Source organism: Sinocyclocheilus grahami, unplaced genomic scaffold (genome assembly GCF_001515645.1).
Source record: "Sinocyclocheilus grahami isolate Dianchi unplaced genomic scaffold, SAMN03320097.WGS_v1.1 scaffold1050.1, whole genome shotgun sequence".
In the NCBI taxonomy this organism is placed as follows: Eukaryota; Metazoa; Chordata; class Actinopteri; order Cypriniformes; family Cyprinidae; genus Sinocyclocheilus; species Sinocyclocheilus grahami.
Window position 1 is genome coordinate 357,569 of NW_015506229.1, and position 10,243 is coordinate 367,811.

Here is a 10,243-nt window from a genome sequence, read left to right on the forward strand (position 1 = left end):
TTTTCATGCTCCCACTGTTCTGTTTTTAGGAAATATGGGCCGTCATTCCACTGTTATGCTGATGACACCCAAGTTTATCTGCCCTTAAAAAAGAAATTCAGACCATCTGGACACTCTCATGACCTGCTTGTCAGATGTAAAGGCCTGGCTGTCTCTAAACTTTCTGAATTTCAATGAGAGTAAAACGGAAATTATTGTATTCGGACCAGTGGTGGACAGTAATGTTTTACTTCGTTACTTTAGCCTACTTAAGTACATTTTTCAAGTATCTGTACTTTACTGGAGTAGTTTTATTTTGAGTAACTTTTACTTTACTCCACTACATTTTGTAAAACATATCGTTACTCTTTATTTTGAAGTGAAGAAATCATCACGTGCTCTGAGACCCAAAAGCGGTGTCCGATTCATGAACAAACTTATTCATTTTCAATGAACCTGATAAATCGGTTCACAAATCGCACTAAACAATTTATTTGAGAATTGGGCTGATCCGATTGCAGCTGCAAGAAATCCTTTATTCTTAAAAATAATAAAAAAAGCAGTGCATCCACAATTTCTTTTAATAATAATAACCACACTGCACATTTGGCATAAATTATATCAATGATCTAAATCCAACGGGGATCCAAAACACAGTCTTCCTCAAGGCCACCTGACACCATTTCACAGTTTGGAAGGCACCAGGAAGTATCGTACATGTGATCATGCCAGGTTTTCTGCATTGGATGAACTTGGTAGTCGATTTTTTAAACTCTCCCTACACTGACCTTCACAACATTGACCTGCACTCTAATAACAACCCTTTCATGCTTATACAAGGGATTAGGGTATCTGCTGGCCTTGTTGAGATCCCAGCTGAGGTAGATGCTACATCCCAGCATGTCATCTAGAGTTCGTCGAAAGCTGAAGTCTCCTGTTTTACTTGAAGGGATAGTTCTCTGAACTTTTCTGATTTGTTACTTTTGCATGAATATAAAATGTATTATTTATTATAACTTTTATGTACAAAAAGTTATATGTACATATTTATTGTATCAATTATTTCAATAAAACACTGTCTAACTGTTTTGTCCCTTCTTTAGTCATTTTATAATCAATGACATGGGTTCATACTTTATAATTAGGAACTTAATGATAACCGGCACATCTAAAAACTTTTGAACTCCCACTTAAGTGCATCTGATAAAGCTGACACACTCTTTGCAAGAATGCTGTGGGCTGGCAGAGAATTTAAACTTATTTTTAGTTGTGCCTCCAATCCAAGAACTTTCAATATATTTAAATTTTAAATTAGACACATATAAATGTTAGTGCTTACATAGAATAAAATTGCTGCGTCAAATTAAGTGTAAATATGTAATCAGAGAAACAACAAAAACTACAGTACATTTTACTCTTGCTGCTTCAGGAGATTGCAATTTTTCTTTATGGCCTCATAAAACCTTTACTGCTGTGTCATAGGTTTCAGCTCATTGGTTAAAGGTGTGTCCAAGATTAGACTGAATCAGACTGAATTTGTCATCGCAGAAGTAAGTAACATATCCGACTATTTGTGATTATTTAAACAAATGTTCTCATATTCTGCCAAATGTACAGACTACCAAATGTACAGTATTCCTTTGTACTGACTTCCCTCCCTATTTCTACTGCTCTATAACCAAACTTGAACATGAAAACTGTTTGTAGATTTGTTATTTTTTGTCTTAAGGTTTAAACATGTGGGCAGAGAGTGACTTGTATCCAGGTGTGCCGTGCCTTCAAAGCACTACAGAGCCTGTGAATGGTAATGTATACCGAATGTATCACGGCACCACTGAAAGAGCAGCACAACAGATCAAAATCTCTGGCTTTCAGCCATCTGCAGATGGCATGCTGGGACGTGGCGTCTACCTCAGCCGAGATCTTAACAAGGCCAGCAGATACCCAATTGAAAAGCCATGTGAGAGAGTTGTTATCAGAGTGAAGGTCAATGTTGGGAGAGTGAAGAAGATTGACCATAAACGTCATCCACTGCAGAAAACCTGGCATGGTGAAGGGTACGACACTGCCTGGTGCCCTCCAAACTGTGGCATGGTGACCAGCGGCCTTGAAGAAGACTGTGTTTGGGATCCGAATCGAATCACTATTATTGATGTAATTCCACCAAGCCTTCAAAGCAGGGAAAATCCAGTTGAAGGTAAATAATACACAATGTTTTATGGTACATCTAAAGAAGAAGCAGAAAAAATGAAAGCTTATGGCTTTTGTGAGTCTAATGGCATTCTTGGGCGTGGAGTCTACTTCAGCCGAGATGTACAAAAGGCCTTTAATGTCCCTGAGCATGTTCCTGAACAGCAGAGAAGTGTTCTGAGAGTGAAGGTTAATGTTGGGAAAGTGATCAAGATTGATTATCAAGGTCACCTAATGCAAACAATCTGGCATGATCAAGGTTATGACACTGCCTGGATCACCCCAAACTGCGGCATGGTGTCAAGTGGTCTTGAGAAAGACTGTGTTTGGGATCCAAGACGAATCACAGTCATTGATGTAATTCGTCCAAATTAAGGAGTATGTGCTGTTTGTTATGAGCAATGAAAAACCTAATATATGTTTTATAAGGAAATATAATGTTTTATTAAGAATGATCATTATACTGTGCTGACTATGTCTTACAAGCATTTCTGAGGCTGAGGCTAAAATCATTAAAAATAGGCCTATACTGTAAACATTTTTAGTTGCCTTGTAATTTTGAGTCATATACATACCTTTTTTACTTGTTCACTCTTTGTTCATTAATGGCAAAAACAAACATGTACAAGTTGAGTAGTGATTTCTTTTTTATTTGATTTAATAGTCTTTTAGGGACTTCAATTTTTTAGATTGTAAAAATAAACATTCAAAATCTATTACAATGTAAGACTAATAAATAATGTTACATTCATTTACAATTCTTTTAATATCATTTCCTGTGGCTTTAATTATTCTTATCTTTTTGTTTGTATTGTGTAATTGTCACTTGTGATCCCTCATGAAAGATCAGCCTCCTCCGTGTGCATGAAGACGTACATAGACTTTAAAACTGTGATTGGCATTTGGCAACATGTGTTGATTTGATCTTTTTGAGCATCTCATCTGTGTTTATTGTTCTTTACCGTGACCGTTTTAGACTCCAACAGTCATAGCTAGTTTCCGGTTTCCACTAGTTTAGGTGGAGCATTTATAGGAAAACAGACCTGTAAAGTAAAAATGAAACTAAAACTTGTTGTACAGTACACTTGAATTAGATCTCTTTTTTTTTCAAATGTAATAAACTGGGAGAGAAAGTTTCTTTTCAATTTGATTTTTTTTATAATTTGAATTTGAATGAAACATAGTATAAAATAAATAATTATTCTATTTATTCTAATATAATATTTCCTATTGTGCAGAGATACCAAAACATTTTTCATATAAATCAGTGCAGTTTCTGCTTGATTTGATTTCAGTTTGATAAAAATCATTAAACCTCTAAAAGGGACAGAAATCACACCGTTTACTTCAGACTTATCAATATATTGGGATTGGATAATCATAGTATGGGTCTCTTTGCTTTTGAAGAATACAAAGAAACAACACACTTTTGTGTTGTTTCTTTGATTAAAATGATTAATTTCATAACACCAAATGATTAAGTCAAGTCAAGTCAAGTCACCTTTATTTATATAGCGCTTTTAACAATACAGATTGTGTCAAAGCAACTGAACAGCATTAATTAGGAAAATAGTGTGTCAATAATGCAAAATGACAATAGTAAACACTCATTTTTCAGTTAAAGACAGTTCATCATTGAATTCAGTGATGTCATCATCCAGCTCAGTTCAGTTTAAATAGTATCTTTGCAATCATTTGCAATCAAGTCAACGATATCGCTGGAAATGAAGTGTCCCCAACTAAGCAAGCCAGAGGCGACAGCGGCAATATAATTTCAAGGTTAATGAAATCCGCAATTAATTGTTAAAACCAGATCAAAATAAATTGCAGATTGACAGTAAGAATACTATTGAAAATTATTATTTAACCAGGGCCTTTTAGTAGGCTAATGAAAGAAAGGACACGTAAGTAATTTATTGCTATGACTGTATCCCCTGTGAACGTTTCTTCATTTGCATGTGTTGTGAGGATTTGCAGCGTTTCTTCATTTGCATGTGTTGTGAGGATTTGCGTTTCTTCATTTGCATGTGTTGTGAGGATTTGCAGCGCGCGTGTTGTCAAATTGATGAAGATGTTTTCTTAATTTGCTGGTGTTTTTTCAATTTGCATGTGTTTTCTTAAGTTGCAGGGCGTTGAGCTCTCTCGGCCACCGTAAGTTTCTGCTTAAAACAAGAAGAAAAAAAATCTGCCAGTGGGGTAAACATTTTTTTACTCAATTCAAAGGGAAATAAGATTATTTTTCTTACCCCACTGGTAGATATTTTTATTGCTTCAAGCATAAGATAACTTAAATTTGAAAATTTCCGAAAACAAGATTTAATATCTTAACTAATTTTCCTTCTCAATAAATGCATCTTGATTTTAGAACATTTGGATACCTGGACAAGTCAAAAATGTTGAGTAAGAAATCATTTATTGCAGTGTGCGACATTTCTGAGACCTAGTGTTTTTTTGAAACACTACAATAATTTTGACTTGAATAAAATCGCTCAATTTATATGTTTGCTACAACATGAAAAACTATTTTAGATGATCATTTTTGTACCAGCATTTGTCCCCACATATCATTCAGTGTATGGATATTGTCACGAATCTGGTCCATGAACTTCCGTCTGCTAGCCATCAGAGGTCACCCTTTCCATTTTCATTGACTCTTGCACTACACACTGTTGCATATCATCCCGGACTACATATCCCATCATTCATTGCACTGATTGCACACAGCACTGATTGCACACAGCTGTTTCACTAATTGCACACAGCACTGATTGCACACAGCTGTTTCACTAATTGCACACAGCACTGATTGCACACAGCTGTTTCACTAATTGCACACAGCACTGATTGCACACAGCTGTTTCACTAATTGCACACAGCACTGATTGCACACAGCTGTTTCATATTACTCACTCCCTATTTAACACTCACTCTTATCCCTTCCCTCTGCCGAGTATTGTTTAGCGTTTATCACTTCCCTAGCGATAGCTACACTACGGAGCCTGTTTAGTTTGTCATAGCCTCACCTTAGTCTTGCCTTGTCTGTGTTCTCGTTTCTTGATCTTCGCCTGTGTCTCTTGGATTTTGATACTGTTTGCCCCTGCCTGGACCTTGCCTTGTACCTGAACTTATCCCTCTAGTCTCGCCCCTTTGATTCTGTTTGCCGATCGTTGACCTCCGCTAGCCTTAGGTTTCTTCTTGTGTCTTGCCCGCCTTATACCTGTCTGCCATTCTCTGACCCATGCCTGTTCTATGACCACGTCTCTGTCTTCTGCTAATAAATAGCTTGCACATGGGTCCGCACGTCTCAAGTCTTGTCAGCCCCGTAACAGATATATAGCCAAAAAACTATTCATTTTTAACTATTAAAACTTCGTTTTCTAAGACTGTTTAAATGTTTTTATGGCTAAAAGTCTGGTGATTTTCATTGCAATCAAAATCAGGCTGGACTAGGAATTTCCTCAGGATCAACATCACATAAACATTCTTTCATTTAAATTCAGTCTGGATTTGTCCTTGGAAAGGTAAAAGCAGCATACAAGCATATAAATGCTGATTTCTGATTATTAGGAATATTTTCATAGACCTTTCAAAATAATGAACCAGAAAATATATTACATTATAGATAATATTGTGTCAACTACAGTTACATTTCTGTTTAACTGTATTTATTTCAAGTTTGATGCTTACTGTTTTTGTGGTCCATTTACATGAAAGCTGCAAATAAATTTAGAAAAGAGGGGGTTTCATCTGTCTTCTTGTGGCATGCTCAGACATGGTTACCTCAGGCCTCCAAATATCCAAATGATACTAACAAAACTAACATAAAATAACAATAATAATAATTTCTGTGCCTAAACATATTTCTTTGTAGATCACTGTACATCACTGTAATATTTATACTAAATATATTCAGGTTCAATAAATTTTATGGTAAATCTATTAACATGTAAATATTTTTATTCTGGGCACAAAAATGCACAACAGTAAGATTAAAAAAAAGTTCTACAAAGTTAATAATGATTTTTATATTTCATTATGCAATAAACATTTCTTTTATAAGGGCATAATTTTACCCCTGGTATTTCTTCCAAAAAGTATATATATATAAGTAGGTATAATTGATAAACAACTTATTGTTTATTTATTTATGTTTTTGTGCTGGTTATTATATAAAAATTTAATGAAAAGAAAAGTAAAAAGAAAAGTAAATATATACATAAGTTGTGTAAATGTAAGTCAGGTGTTGATCTTATCTGTCTGAGCACATCGGTTCAATTATACTGCTTGTTATCCTGAGCTGTCAGCTTTTCTGTCGTAGCTGCATAAGTAGTTTTTAATTAGGTGGGGCAAACAGTCCTCAACAGCAAAAATGAAACTTAAGTTACACTAGAACTTTGTTCATAATGAAACCGTAAAAACTCAATGGAACACCTTTCATGGACACACCCTGAAAGATGTGCTATATATACCTGCTTTCAGCAGGAAGCAATCAGCTTTAGAAGCAACATCAGAGGTAAGACACCAATTCGTCTTTGTGGAAATGCTGTGCTTTTGTTGGTCATAGTGTTTGTAAAGCCTATTAATATATCATAATATAAATTACTTTTAATGCTATTTTGTTTCTTATTATGTCTTTTTTTGTAAGTCAGTTTGCTAGTGATAAAAATTCTGAGTTTCTATTAATTTTTTTATTTAAATGGTCCAGGTGCAAACATGTGGGCTGAAGACGACTTGGGTGGAGGTGCTCCAGCATGCCTTGAGAGTTACATAGAACCAGTAGAGGGTAAAGTCTACAGAATGTATCATGGCACATCAAGAGAGAATGCTGAAAAAATCTAAGTCTCTGGCTTCAAGCAGTCTTCTGCTGGCATGCTTGGACCTGGTGTCTACCTCAGCCGAGATCTACAGAAGGCCTCCAAATACCCTCTGAAACTACCTGAGAACGAGAGAGTGGTTCTGAGAGTGAAGGTCAATGTTGGGAGAGTAAAGAAGATTGACTGTCAACGTCATCCACTGCAGAAAATCTGGCATAATTACGGGTACGACACTGCCTGGTGCCCTCCAAACTGTGGCATGGTGCCAAGTGGTCTTGAAGAAGACTGTGTTTGGGATCCAAAACGTATCACAGTCATTGATGAAATTCGCCCAAAACCACAAGGAGCTCAGGGTGCCTGCAGGAATCAGCATTACTGAAGTGTGCTTTCCCATGAAGTCTGAAATTAATAGTTCTGAAATGTTTTTTTGAAAATGTTATACCACCTGTTGAATATAAACCACACTTTGAAATGATGATCATATTGTAATGCAATGAAATAAATGATGAATAAATTAAACTTACTTCATTGACATATATTTGAGTTGTTTTCTATTATTTTTTATATTTAATAAATTAATAAAGATAAATGACAATAAATATGTGTCATAAACCAGCAAAATAAAACAAAGACAATATTTCAAGAGAACATGGCATTAACTTTCAATATCTTATTTAGCCAGTCAGTCAGTGAGCAGAAGGCATGTATTTTCTTCTAAAAATACATAAAATTAAACTTGCCTTTGCTTCTTAGACAGTAAATGATAACACTGATATATATTGCACACTGATCCTCTCCTAAACTGAAGGCTTTGAACTTTTCTTTCCCAAAACAATTTAAGCCAACATAAGCTATTTGTCAAACAGTTTCCACCGTGATACCAGGGGCTGATCATTTACCATCCCATACCCTGTCAGTCTTGAATAACATATATCTGCACTATACATTTTGACATGTGTTGATCAGCACATCAGATCAGCTGTATTTGTTTGTTAACCTGCACTGTTCAGACATCTGCTGTTATAGCCATGTAAATAGTTTCTGAATAGGTGGGGCATTTACAGGAAAACGGTCTTCTACAGCCAAAATGAAACTTAAATTTACATTTGAACTTTGTTTTAAAAAGAAAAGGATTGTTTTAATTTCAATATCAATAAAGCATGTTTAACTGAGCAGATCAAGTCAATTATCATTCCAAGTATTTTATAAAGTTAAAATAGAGAGATGAATGCAGTTCCTGCTTTCTTTATAACAGTTTGACAAAGGTCATATCATGCCCTGTTTACTTCAGACTTATCAATATACTGAGCTTTGGGAGAATTATAGTTTAGAGGTGTTTGCTTTTGGATGCTGGAGAAAACCAAAAGATAACAGTTCTACCAAACAGTCTTTTAATCAATCTTATAATTGTACAATATTCTAATTACATATTCTTAAAAAAAAAACAAAAAAAATCCAATACAAAGATGAAACTCAGTGGAACACCTGCCATCATGGACACACCCTGAAAGATGTGCCATACCTGCTTTCAGAAGGAAGCAATCGGCTTTAGAAGCGCTGTCAGAGGTAAGACACCACATTGGGTTTGTGGAATGAATTTGAGGCTTTTTTGGCTATTAGGTTTATACAACTTTTAAAAATATTAAAATAACAAGTTACCGTTTTTCTCAATTGATTTGACACATTTCTCCAAAATCAGATCAATGTTCTCAAAACAGTTTGCACAGTGATCTGAAGACTTTGTAATTGTCCTAAACAGATTGTAAGTTTTCATTCATTTCATACAAATTACAAATCATGCGAATAATTTACTTTATAAAAAACACTTGGCACAAAACTCTCAAATGTTTTCATAATACTTAAAACAACCAATCAATACTTTAAAATATCTGAAAAAAACAAAAACAATTGTAGCTCCTTTTATTGGTTTTACACAAATCACAAACATTTATGAATACCATTTGTCCAAATACAACAAACAAAACTCTGTAATTTGTCATATCATCAAATGCACATGGTATATTTTTTGGCCCCAAACTAATAATCGCTCGCTTAATAAAACAACACAGAAAACATAATTGTTCTATTTGTTTACACATTTATCACAATTGCTTTAGCTACAATGGGGAGAATATACAAAGACCAAGAAAGAATATGAAAAAAAGGTATACGTCTCAAATGTTGTGGAGTGGCTAGAGAAAGGGGTTTAATGAGAGAGAAGAAGAGTGGAACAAGTAGAAATAGATGAGCAGAGAGTAGGATGTTAGAAAAAAGAGGAGAGGAGAAGGAGAGGGAAAAGAGTTGAGTAGAGTGGAGGGCATTGGTGTAGTGGAAAGAACAAGAGGAGGACATGGACAGAGAAGAGGTGGACAACAGGGTGGAACGAGAGGTAGAAGGTACAGACACATTTCAAATGAAGTTAGAGTTACCCAAATAGGCAATGTAAGAAATCATAGCCTCTCCTTTACAGAAGCTGGGAAACAGATCTAAATAGTTTATCAATACACTTCTATATTTATGAATATTGTGCTATGATTGTTGATAGTGCAGAATTGTAGTCCTCCTGATAACGTCTGTTCTTTACATGCAAATGTCCAAAAAAAAATCAGAATTGAAGTTTGAGAACATTCAGGTGGACAATCAAGTTTATTTTGAATGGAACAAGAGCATGTTGATATGATGGTCCAGAACAACACCACCAGTCACAAAGGAAGAGTCCTGTGGACATGTTAACCTTCTCACAACCTTCTCACAATTGTCCATGATGCAAGTGCAGCAAGAATGTAGTGTAGATAAAATGCAGTGCAGAAGGAATTCTCTTCCAGATGTAAATGAAAGGCATCTCACAGTAATTCAGCATAATTCACATACAACAGCAAACACACACACACTCACACATGTATATGTATATATATTTATTTTATTTAGATTAACACAATATATATAAAGCAAAACTCCCTGCTGAACTTTGCAATAAACATCAATAGAGAACACACCTTTAGATTTGATGTTAATATATACTTTAAATAAATGCATTACTAGAAAAAGTAACCTAGTGCTTAATTTTGCAGTTTTAAATTTTTAAGTTTTTGTTTAGATAACTGTGTTAATTGTTTTAAGAGCAATTACATTTGGAGAAAAGTGTCAAATCGACAGAGAAAAACTGTAAGTGAATTTCTTTTTAATACACTTAAAGTGTATTTGTCATTAAGTAGTTTTTTGTTGAGCGAATGGGTAAAATTCTGAGTTTCTATTAGTTT

General features: G+C 34.8%; 1 pseudogene; it reads left to right on the forward strand.

The window, feature by feature from the left end:
• The first annotated feature begins 1,455 nt into the window (after positions 1-1,455).
• LOC107566140 (uncharacterized) lies at positions 1,456-7,518 on the forward strand (annotated as a pseudogene).
• The last annotated feature ends 2,725 nt before the right edge of the window (positions 7,519-10,243 follow it).